The sequence below is a fragment of the Bison bison genome, unplaced genomic scaffold, assembly GCF_000754665.1.
Source record: "Bison bison bison isolate TAMUID 2011002044 unplaced genomic scaffold, Bison_UMD1.0 scf7180017864108, whole genome shotgun sequence".
Lineage (NCBI taxonomy): Eukaryota > Metazoa > Chordata > Mammalia > Artiodactyla > Bovidae > Bison > Bison bison.
The window spans coordinates 12,597,909-12,608,107 of NW_011494680.1; positions in this window are offsets into that span (position 1 = coordinate 12,597,909).

Consider the following 10,199-nt stretch of genomic DNA (forward strand, 5'->3'; position numbering starts at 1 on the left):
TGGCAGGCAGGTTCTTTACCACAAACCTCCAGTTAAAACTTGGAAGTTTTACTATTTTTGGTGCACTTAAAAATTCAGTTTTGGGTTTTTTTTTTTTAATTGTGTTTTGTTTTATAGAGCTAGGTTTATCACCAGAATTAGCATTTTAAGGTTTCCATTTCCCCCTCTCATTAGAAGACAATTGAACAAAATTCAAGTTGGTATTGGAAGCAGATTTCACGCTCATAAGGAACTTCGTGGCTACTGTGGGCTGGTGAGAGCCATTCTGTTTAGCTGCCGAGGTCTGGCAGGAAAGGAGAACTGTCTGATGTCCGTCAGATGCTTAGTAGGGATGCACTGCTGTGACGCAGTCAGGTAATTTCCCACATGGTTCACCCTGTGGGTGGTGACACAGCTGTGCCTGGATTGCTAGCAGGCACGCATTGTCATCATAGACTAGCTGAGAAATCCGGTGTTTGTCTCCGTGTGAACGGAAGGAGATGTACTGCCTGAAGATCCTCACAGAAGCCTGGCTTTTGCTGATGGCATGGTGACATTGGGGACCGACGGTCAGTCTCTGACTGTATGTAGCTCAGACTTTTCAGAACTTGAAGAAATGCCCATATCACCGGTGTTATCCTTTACGGATCACTACCACTGTAATAATAACATTAAGAAGAAGAATATCCTCACTGGGCAAACCTGAAAATGACTCGACTACCTGTGCCTTCTCTAAACAAGACGGCTTGAGCCAGCTGTTGAATTTGGAACGTAATCTGATTTGTGTCACCCAGCAGCTCCAGGCCAGGGGTGAGAAAATGGGTCTGTTTATTCAAAGCATTATAGCATTCACTCATATCCTTATGAGATTTTCTTGTGTGTCTCTTAACTCTTCCAATATTCTGTTGTGTGAAAGGAACCCCCGCTTTTCCTTTCCTTATCGTTGTGAGACAGGTGCATAGAAGACTCAGGTCCCTCATTCCCAGGCAGAAAAGCTAACAAAGTACGTAGTGGATTTTAGGAAGGAGGGAGCAGTGGCATGCTGCTCCATCTTGCACCTTCTCAGCAATGTCCTCCCCTCCCTTCTACCCTCCAGGATTCACAGGTACAAGGTGGTTTTGCAGAAATAATATATCCATTGGTCTTTAAGGAAGAGGAGGTGATGAGCGGGACTGAGGTCGCTTTTTCATCTGTTTTCTCCAAGTGACCTGTAGAATGGGTCTGTTCACATGATCTTGAGGCTGTTATATAATTATTTCAAAAGTTCATCTGGTAAAAAGTGACGGGCACAGTAGATATCTATTGGGCCTTAGAATGAACACAGTTACCTGGTGGTATGTGCGTAATTAGTTGCTCAGTCGTGTCCGACTCTTTGCGACTCCTTGGACTGTAGCCTGCCAGGCTTCTCTGTCCATGGGATTTTCCAGGCAAGAATACTAGAGTGGGCTGCCATTTACTTCTCCAGGGGATCTTCGCCACCCAGGGATCAAACCCACATTTCCTGCATTGGCAGGCGGACCCTTTACCACTGAGCCACCTGGAAAGCCCCACAGTCACCTGTGCTGCTTGTTAAAGATGCAGGTTCTGGGAGTCCAGTGATTAGCCCTCTTCACTTTCACTGCCAGGTCTCAGGTTCGATCCCTGGTCAGGGAACTAAGATCCCACAAGCCTTGTGGCATGTTACAACAACAACAATAACAACAGCAAAATGCAGATTCTTCAACCCTACATTGGTTTTATTCCTGGATTAAAATCTCTATGGGCCATCTAGAATCTGAATTTTTATCTCGGTGCTTTTGAAATACTCTAAAAGGCCTCACGTTTAGACCAGTATGTTAGTTATACAGTGAACGTACCATGGAAATACAGAACAGTTCAGAAAAATGGTAGCATATATTTTTACAGTATTTTTTGGAGCTTTGCAGGTAATGTTATTCTCTTACATGTGAGGGAGTGAAATGCAGCTGCTGTGTGGGGTTCCAGCTACATAAAGGGCAAAGATGGACACATGGTTGAGCTTGGGAGCACAGGCTGCCTTAAAGGCAGTGAAAGGCGTGGAGAACAACGTGTGCTGTGTTTACTCATTAAATTGTATTTTCATTTCTGCCACAGAATAATTAAAAACTTGTTTTATGTGTAGTTCCAGCTTACATGGTATGATTAGTGGGTGGATTTAGGGGACTTCACCAGCGGTCCAGTGGTTATGACTCTGCCTTTCCAATGCAGAGGGGGTTGGGTTCAGTCCCTGGCTGGGGAACTAAGATCCTGCATGTGGCATGGCCAAAAAAAAAAATTAAATTAAAAAAGTATTAAAAAAAAAAGTGAATGGATTATCACTATTTGGGGGCAGCCCGTTCCAAGATGGTGTTACTTCCAAGAGCAGCTCAGACGTGAACGGTGAGAGTCGGGTGGCAGGTCATCTGGCGGCTGGACTTGGCAGCGTCCATCTCTGTGGGACCCTGGTACTCCTACGGGAGGTGATGGGAAGCGGCTCCTGGCTTTTTTCTCAGCCCTTCTCCTCCCTTCCTTTCCGATTTCTTCCTCACTGCCTGCCCCATCTTCTTGCCCCACCATCTCCCTGGACCTGGGTGGGAGGCTCCGTCAGGGTCCTGGGCCTCCCCCGGCTCCTTGCTCCTCCTGCTGCTCCCTGAACACAGCCACTGTCCTGAAAGCGCCCATCTCGGCTCCTGTAGGGCCCAGCTCAGACCCACAGCTCCAGATCCTATTTCCAGGTGATTAGGTCCTAAAACTTTATTTTTATTCCCAGTGTTCCCAAGCTTCTGTTCTTCATCTTCCCAACCTGTCTGAACCCGAAGTCTTCCCAACACCGCCTCCTTCCTGCACGAAGCCCTGGCCTCTCAGCCCCACGTCACGCTCTGTGCCACCCCACATCCCGGCCACCTCTCAACCTCTGCAGTCTCCTCCGAGTTCAGGGGGCTCCACACCCTTGGGTCCTGGCGTCCTGGTTTCTTTGACCGCATTGCATCCTCACGACACTCGCCTGCCTGTTAGCACACAGCGCCAGGCCTGCTGAGCCCTGGACGTCCTTGTCCTTGTCCTTTGCGCTGGAGGAGACTGCCGCCTGCCCTCTCTGCTCCCAGCGTTCTCCTTCATTCATTCCCGGGGTAGCGGGCGCCCTGGTTGCGGGTCTGGAAGCTCCCAGGCTCCCGCAGAAGGGTCCTGCTCATCACCTTCGAGTTCGGTGGGCCTGATGGGTTTAAAGTCGAGACTATTGTGTGTGGGCGGGTGAGGTTTCCCTGTTCCTGTCCCTGCTGCCCCCTCCCCAGTGACAAGCAGTTCCAGCCGTACCTGGCTGTCCCCCAGCAGGTTCAGAACGTGAGTGGGAAGAGGAGGTGAGAATTTCTCCTCAGACCCCATTCCCATGTCCCTGGTGTCCAATCGGAGGGCCTCTTCCCTGGTTGCTGTGTTCTGATTAGGTACTTAAGATGCCCTTTGGTCTGTCTCATGATCTTTAGGTTAGCCCAGGAATGTCCATAAGATATAATCTTGTGTTGAGGAAAAACTATTAAACTGGCAACTGAAATCCTTTTATGGGGAGTCAGCTGTGCTTGAGCATGGCCTGAGGGACTGGGGGCTTTCAGAAATGGACCACCAAGTTCATGACAGTGAACTTTCCATACAGGCCTTCCCCAAGTCGTCTGTAGGAAGGACTTTAGTGAATGCAAAGACATGGCCTGTAAGGGCAGGGAATATTCAGCGGTGTTTCCAGTTCCCACCTCTATAGGGTAAACGGTGATTTCTGTGTGAGGTTGACTGTGAGGTCTTCTTGGGTTTTGGAAACGTGGATGTGTCTGGTAAAAGCTGTTCTTTTATTAACACCTTTCAAAAGATCGGTAAGAATTACAAGCACGCAAATTCTTGCTGACTTTTGGGGATGACACTAATGTTTGCGAAGTGGTGCTCATGGAAAATTGTAACTGTGCCGAGTTCTGCAGGAGATCTAAAAATGCCGACCGTGGCTCCGAGATGCCGAGTCGCGCACCTGGGACGTGGAGCAGGTCAGCACCGTGTGTAGTCAGGACGCTGAGGAGGTGTGGTGCTCTCAGTGGAGGGCTGGTAGTGGAGGAGGACATCAGCAGATGTGACCCGTGCTGCCTCGTGATAGGCTGGGAGGACTGAGAAATGACAGGAGCAGAATCACGGAGACACGGCGAGGCCAGGCCCCCAGAGCACGCTGCAGGGCTGGGCAGGGATTGCACCCCCAGGGAGAGGGGCACCCTGCTGCACACCCGCCCTCCTCCCACGCTCAGAGAGGGTCAGAGGTTGCTGGGAGGAGAGGGCAGGGGGTGGACAGACAGGGTTGAGGGTGGGCTGTGGTGAAATTGGTGAAATTGAAATTGTGGTGAAATTGGTGACATGCATTTGCACTAAGTGATGGAAATGGCATGGTTAGGTTGACAATGTATTAGGGTTGGTGGTTGAAGAGGGACTGGAGGGGAAAAGTCAGCATGGAGCTCCACCAGGGCAGGGGGATTGAAGAGGTGGAGGGGGGTGAAACCAGTGGGAAGTGAGGAGAGGACTGGTCCTGCCAGGGGCCAGCGCCCACCTGAGAATAGCTTGGAAGCCTCTTTTCAGGAGAACCAAGGTTTGATGTTTTGAACTTAGATTAGATCCAAAAATAGGAAACATTTGAGGAGGGTGAGATGTATGAAAAGATAAAAAGATCAGTTTAGAAAGCTTCCAAAAATAAAGCTACATCGCTCGTGAAGTTGTGCAACCAGCAAGCCAAAAAAAAATCAAAATAGTAACCCCCCTCCCCGGATTTTTTAATTAAAGTCAGTGTCTTATGAAAATGATTTTGGAACTGTTTTCACATGTAGTTTGACTTTATTTCTTTAAATGTCCTTACTACTTGGGCACAGCATAAGGTGAAAGAGTTCTGTAGGATTGTTCATATTGCTCTTTCAGAATCAAAATGGCACGTTGGTAGTTAGGGAATTTGTAAAAGTCTACCTAGTTGTTACACACGGATGTTGATCTGTCCACTGGGTCATGCTTTCTTCTGAGTGTGCGTTCTGACATTTGGAAGACCTGCCTCACCGTGTGTACTTCACCTGCTCTGATGGGTGCGTGTGGATCTATTAAAAAGACACATCAGCAAATACAGTAGAGAAACTGCTCTAGCCCATAGGAAAGCAGTAAAGTATGTAGCAGATAATTCATAGAAAATTTAACTGCCAAAAACACGAAAATTTTCCCAGTTATGGAGTAATAAAAATGCAAATTAAAGTGAGATAACTTTCCCTCCTTATCAAATTAGCAAGGATTTAAAAAAGTCTTGATGTTGACAGAATCTAGTGAGACTTGCAGGCTCACCGCTGTCTGGGGTTCAGTGAGTACAAACATTTTGGAAAGTAGCTGGAGATTCCATGTTTCCAGACCTTTAGGAACAGCCATGCCAGTCATATCCGTCGTCCATCCGAAGCAAAGATCTGCAGCCCAATCAGCTGTGATAAGTAAGAGGTCACAGCATTTTGTTCTGACAGTGAGAAGTCGGGAATGGTTAGATTGGCACTGTGTTCATAAGCTCAAGTGTGATGCATGCGTTACAGATCGTGTTTTTGAAAACCATAGAGCCTCAAAGAGTAGAGCACAAAATAATATATTAAGTCTGGCTCCAGCTTGATGCAAATTATTACCACAAGCCTAAGGAAAAAAAAAATAGCGAAAATACATCAGTTTTAAAAAATGAGTAGTTTCAGGGATTGACAGTTTCACTTAGTTAAAAGCTCCGATTGCAGAGTTACACAGGTCAGGTTTGAATCCTTGCCTGGCTGTTTACTGGCTGTATGAACTTGAATAGGTGGATTCGTAGCTCAGTGACCACAGGCAAGTTTAAACTTACCTGAGGCTCAGTTCCTGCAGCTGAGGCTGGGAAGGGTGGCGGCAGTGCTCAGCTCCTGCTCCTGCTGCTGCTGCTAAGTCGCTTCAGTCGTGTCTGACTCTGTGCGACCCCATAGACTGCAGCCCACCAGGCTCCCTTGTCCCTGGGATTCTCCAGGCAAGAACACTGGAGTGGGTTGGCCTGTTTTTATTCATGCAGTGATGTCTGAACTACCTCACACGGTGGTTACTGCATTGTTTGTTCTCCATGAATGTCGATTGAGGGTTGTGTTTATTTTAATTTGCATTTAAAATTTATTTTAAATATATTTTGATTCATCTTTACATTCTTAAATATTTTCTTAATTTTGTACTGAAAGGCACTTTGCATAATCAAGAAAAACAGCCGTCACCATCCCGAGGAGCATCTCTTACTCCTGGGGGAGAACCAGGAAGCCCGACAGTTCTCAGTGTTTTCTGGTATAGACAGGAAAATCTTTATGAAGTAATTTCAACTACTTGTTTTTCTGAAATGATTACCCCCAAATTTGCCTCTTCCCCTTGAAGTCGCTCAGTCGTGTCCGACTCTTTTCGACCCCATGGACTGTAGCCTATCAGGCTCCTCCGTCCATGGGATTTTCCAGGCAAGCGTGCTGGAGTGGATTGCTGTTTCCTTCTTCAGGGGATCTTCCGACCCAGGAATCTAACCCGGGTCTCCCGCATTGCAGGCAGACGCTTTACTGTCTGAGCCACCAGGGAAGCTCTGAGTAGTATTTGAATTATTTTTTTCTATCTCAAAGAAATTTTGTTCTGTAGTAAGTTGAATTTAAGAGACCCTTGCCTCTTTTTTTTTTTTTTTTAAGTTTTCTGAAATCCAGGAAAACAAGAATCATCTTTGAAAAAAAAAACTCCTGTAGATGAGATCTGAGTTTGGTTAGTATTTACTGTGCCTTTAGCATTCGGATTACAGTGCTAGCTTCTGAACATCTCACCTAATTGTTTAAATATGTGAGCATGATTTTGATATTGAGGAGGTGGGGGAGAAACCAACCTTCTGAAAGTGCTTGAGCTTGAGTTAAAAGGCTTGCTGTGTCTTGGAGTGAGTCGATGTGTGCAGGTGGGAAGTCTTAAGCATCTGGAACCCTTCTACCTTGGAACTGTGTCTTTCTCACTAAAGAAGCACATTGAGGTTGCATGCAACCAGGAGAAGCCTTCAGGCTCTATTATCTTCGAAGGAGGGTAACAGCTTTGCGCTTATAATAAAATAGCTTCAAAGCTTTCATTTCCTTGAAGTTATGTTACCTTTCATTTATCTCAAACATTCTTTATTATATCTTCTATGGGAAAGAGAGGAATAAGAAAAGCAAAACCAGATTTTTAACACTGTCTCCTAACTTAATTATGAATAAATGGGTTGATGGTAAGACTTAAACAATAGAATCCGAAATACACACAACCACATTGTATTATTGTGTTTCATCATGCTAAGATGGTACCGGTTGTAAGACAGGTCCTATTTCTGACCTATGGGAATGTGAAATAGAAGTAGGAGTTAGAATCAGTGAAATATAGTAATGAGTGAAAAATGAGGACACGTCCACTTTGCAGTCACTCGTACTTTTCAATTTTGTTTACTGAACAAAAAGGAAAGTCACCTGAATGCATCAGGAGTGGAAACTTAAGCCTCTAATCTTTAGCAGAAAGATTTCATAGCCGCCAGTCACTTTAATCACACCTGGAGCCATCCTCTGCACACCTTGCTGTGCTCCTTGTGAACGGCACGTACGGCACAGCCTAGATGGGCTCATGAATCAGGCATTTCAACATGAACCTGCTTGGCTACCGGACCTAATGTAAGCAGACAGTGGGCCACTTTTTATAGCGTTAATCTGCCAGACTGCTGTCAACACATTGGGTACCATAAAACAGAGTCACCAAGGCTATTCCACAAGGGTGATGCCAAAATCTATTAAAACTCCCAGTAAAACAAGAAACGTGCTGCTTAACCACTAAAAGCCTGCCTTGACAAACAATCAAGTATTTGGGTATAGATTCCGTGTTTAGTGCTGGGTTAGTGCCCACGTGCTGCAAATGTAGAATGAATGGATTTTGCTTATGAGTTTAAAAATCTAATTATTCAGTGATACAAAGCAAGGGAAGGGCCTCTTTCTTCTTTTTTTGTATCTAGGATAATTTGAGAGGATTTTGCATCAGGTGGTGTGAAGCTAGAATGAAGAGAATGAATATAGATCCTAAAGGGGACCCAGTATGACAAAGTCAGAGATTTGCTGTCCACCAGTCATAAGAAACAAAGATCTCCAATGAATTTATCACAATGTACAGATTCTTTAAATGCCTAATTGGAGGTCAGATAAGCAATATGATGGAAAGGTCAAAGCTCTGGAGTCAGCCTGGGTTTAACTACCTTTGGAACCTTGGGCAAGTTGCTTAACCCCCAGCATCAGTTTCCTATTGATGAGATGGGTTAGAATAGCCCCTGCTTCAATACCGGCCACTGATTAAGACCAGCAGTTATTTACACTGTCATGGCTTGCTTTGTTTCTTAGGAAAGAGAATGTGAAAGTGAGAGGTGTAAAGATTTAAGAGCCTCGGCGTCTATTAGTATGACTGTAGAGGTTTCAGATGAAGGTGAGAGATAACGCCCTTCTGGGCGCTGCAGCGAGCAGCAGACAACTTGAGAGCAGCTAGTTATGAAGGAAACACTAAGGGTACGATTGTGGTGACTTACCTGTAGAGCATTTTCTTCTGATACTCGGTCGGGGTTTTCTGGATTTCCCCCGTGTCTTGTGGTTGAATAAGGAGTGGTTTTAACAAGGCAGTGTGGACTTGGGTTATAACGAAGAAGGCAACAGGACAGGGCTCTGTCTTACACCATAGATTCTTCTCTCTTGGGTGATACGAACAATTACTTTAATGTCACCAAAGAATGATGACCAAGAAGGACTGAGATGATTTCGTAATTGCCAAATGTTGATATTTTAACTGGTTTGTTGCTGGTCACCCAGAGGAGAGTCAGGGGCATGTGAGAGATCTGTTTTATTACATGTTACCTTAAAAAAAAAAAAAAAAAAACTAGGATAACCTGTTCAGCTGCAGCCGGCTTTGCATCTCCCTCATGGCTATGAAGTATGTCCCACTTCCCTGCTTCCTTCCTGAGAGCCCTCTCTCTGCTGTTGGATGGGGTAGGGGTGGGGGCCTAGGAACTAGGGCGGGACTGTAAGGCAGTGTCATCTTCTAGGGTCGTCCTTCACTTTCTGCTCTTAGTGCATCGTGTTAGTTGAACTGGGTTCTCCACCCCTCCCCCATTGTTTATTGTTGTTATTGTTTCACAGAGCTTGTTTTTGTGAAATTATTTTATAATTTTATTTATTTATTTCCTGTGCTGGGTCTTCATTGCTGCAGGCTTTTCTCTAGTTGTGGTGAGCGGGGGCTCCTCTCCAGTTGCAATGCATGGGCTTCTCCTTGCAGTGGTTTCTCTTGTTGTGGAGCACAGGCCCTCAGGTGTGTGGATTCTCGTTGCAGCACGTGGGCTCAGTATTTGCGGCTCCTGGGCTCTAGAGCACAGACTCAGCAGTTGGGGTGCATGGGCTTAGTTGTTCCAAGGCATGTGGGATCTTCGCAGACCAGGGTTGAACCTGTGTCTCCTGCGATGGCAGGCAGGTTCTTTACCACTGAGCCATCAGGGAAGCCTTAGAATTATTTTAGATTCCAAACATCCAAGTTACAAAATATCATTCGGGGGACTTCCCTGGTGGTCCAGTGGCTATGACTCTTGTGCTCCCAGTGCTGGGGGCCAGGTTTTGATCCCTGGTCAGGGAACTAGATCCCACATGCTGTAGCTATGTCATTAGGAGTAAAACTAAAGACTGAATCGATATTTGGTGATTGCTGGCCTTAGGCTCTTTCCAACTGTATTGGCAGCTTTCACCTTCACAGACTGTGTCTAGGACGTTTCTAGAAGCTTACCACGTCACAGCAATGACAGCACCGCTGTGCTGTAGGAGGTACACGGGCCTTGTCCTTTGATGCTTGGCTGACACAGTGCATTGACCTGATGGAAACCACAGATTGTGTGTGTCTCAACCCAACCTGGATGAAAACCAGCGGAAACCCAAAGGAATAAGGACCACAGAATGAGGAGACCGCTGTGCATGACGTCACAAGATGAGATTACACCACATCGGGTGGTGAAATAGTTATGGAGACTTAGCACATGGTCGGCTCCGGGGTTAGTGACGAGGTCCTGCTTAACCCAATGGAAGGGGTCTACACACAGGGGAGGTGCAGCCGCCGCCAGCTCTGCTGATGGTGACCATTGGAGGCAGTGTCACCTTACAGGTGGGGGCGTAGGTTCT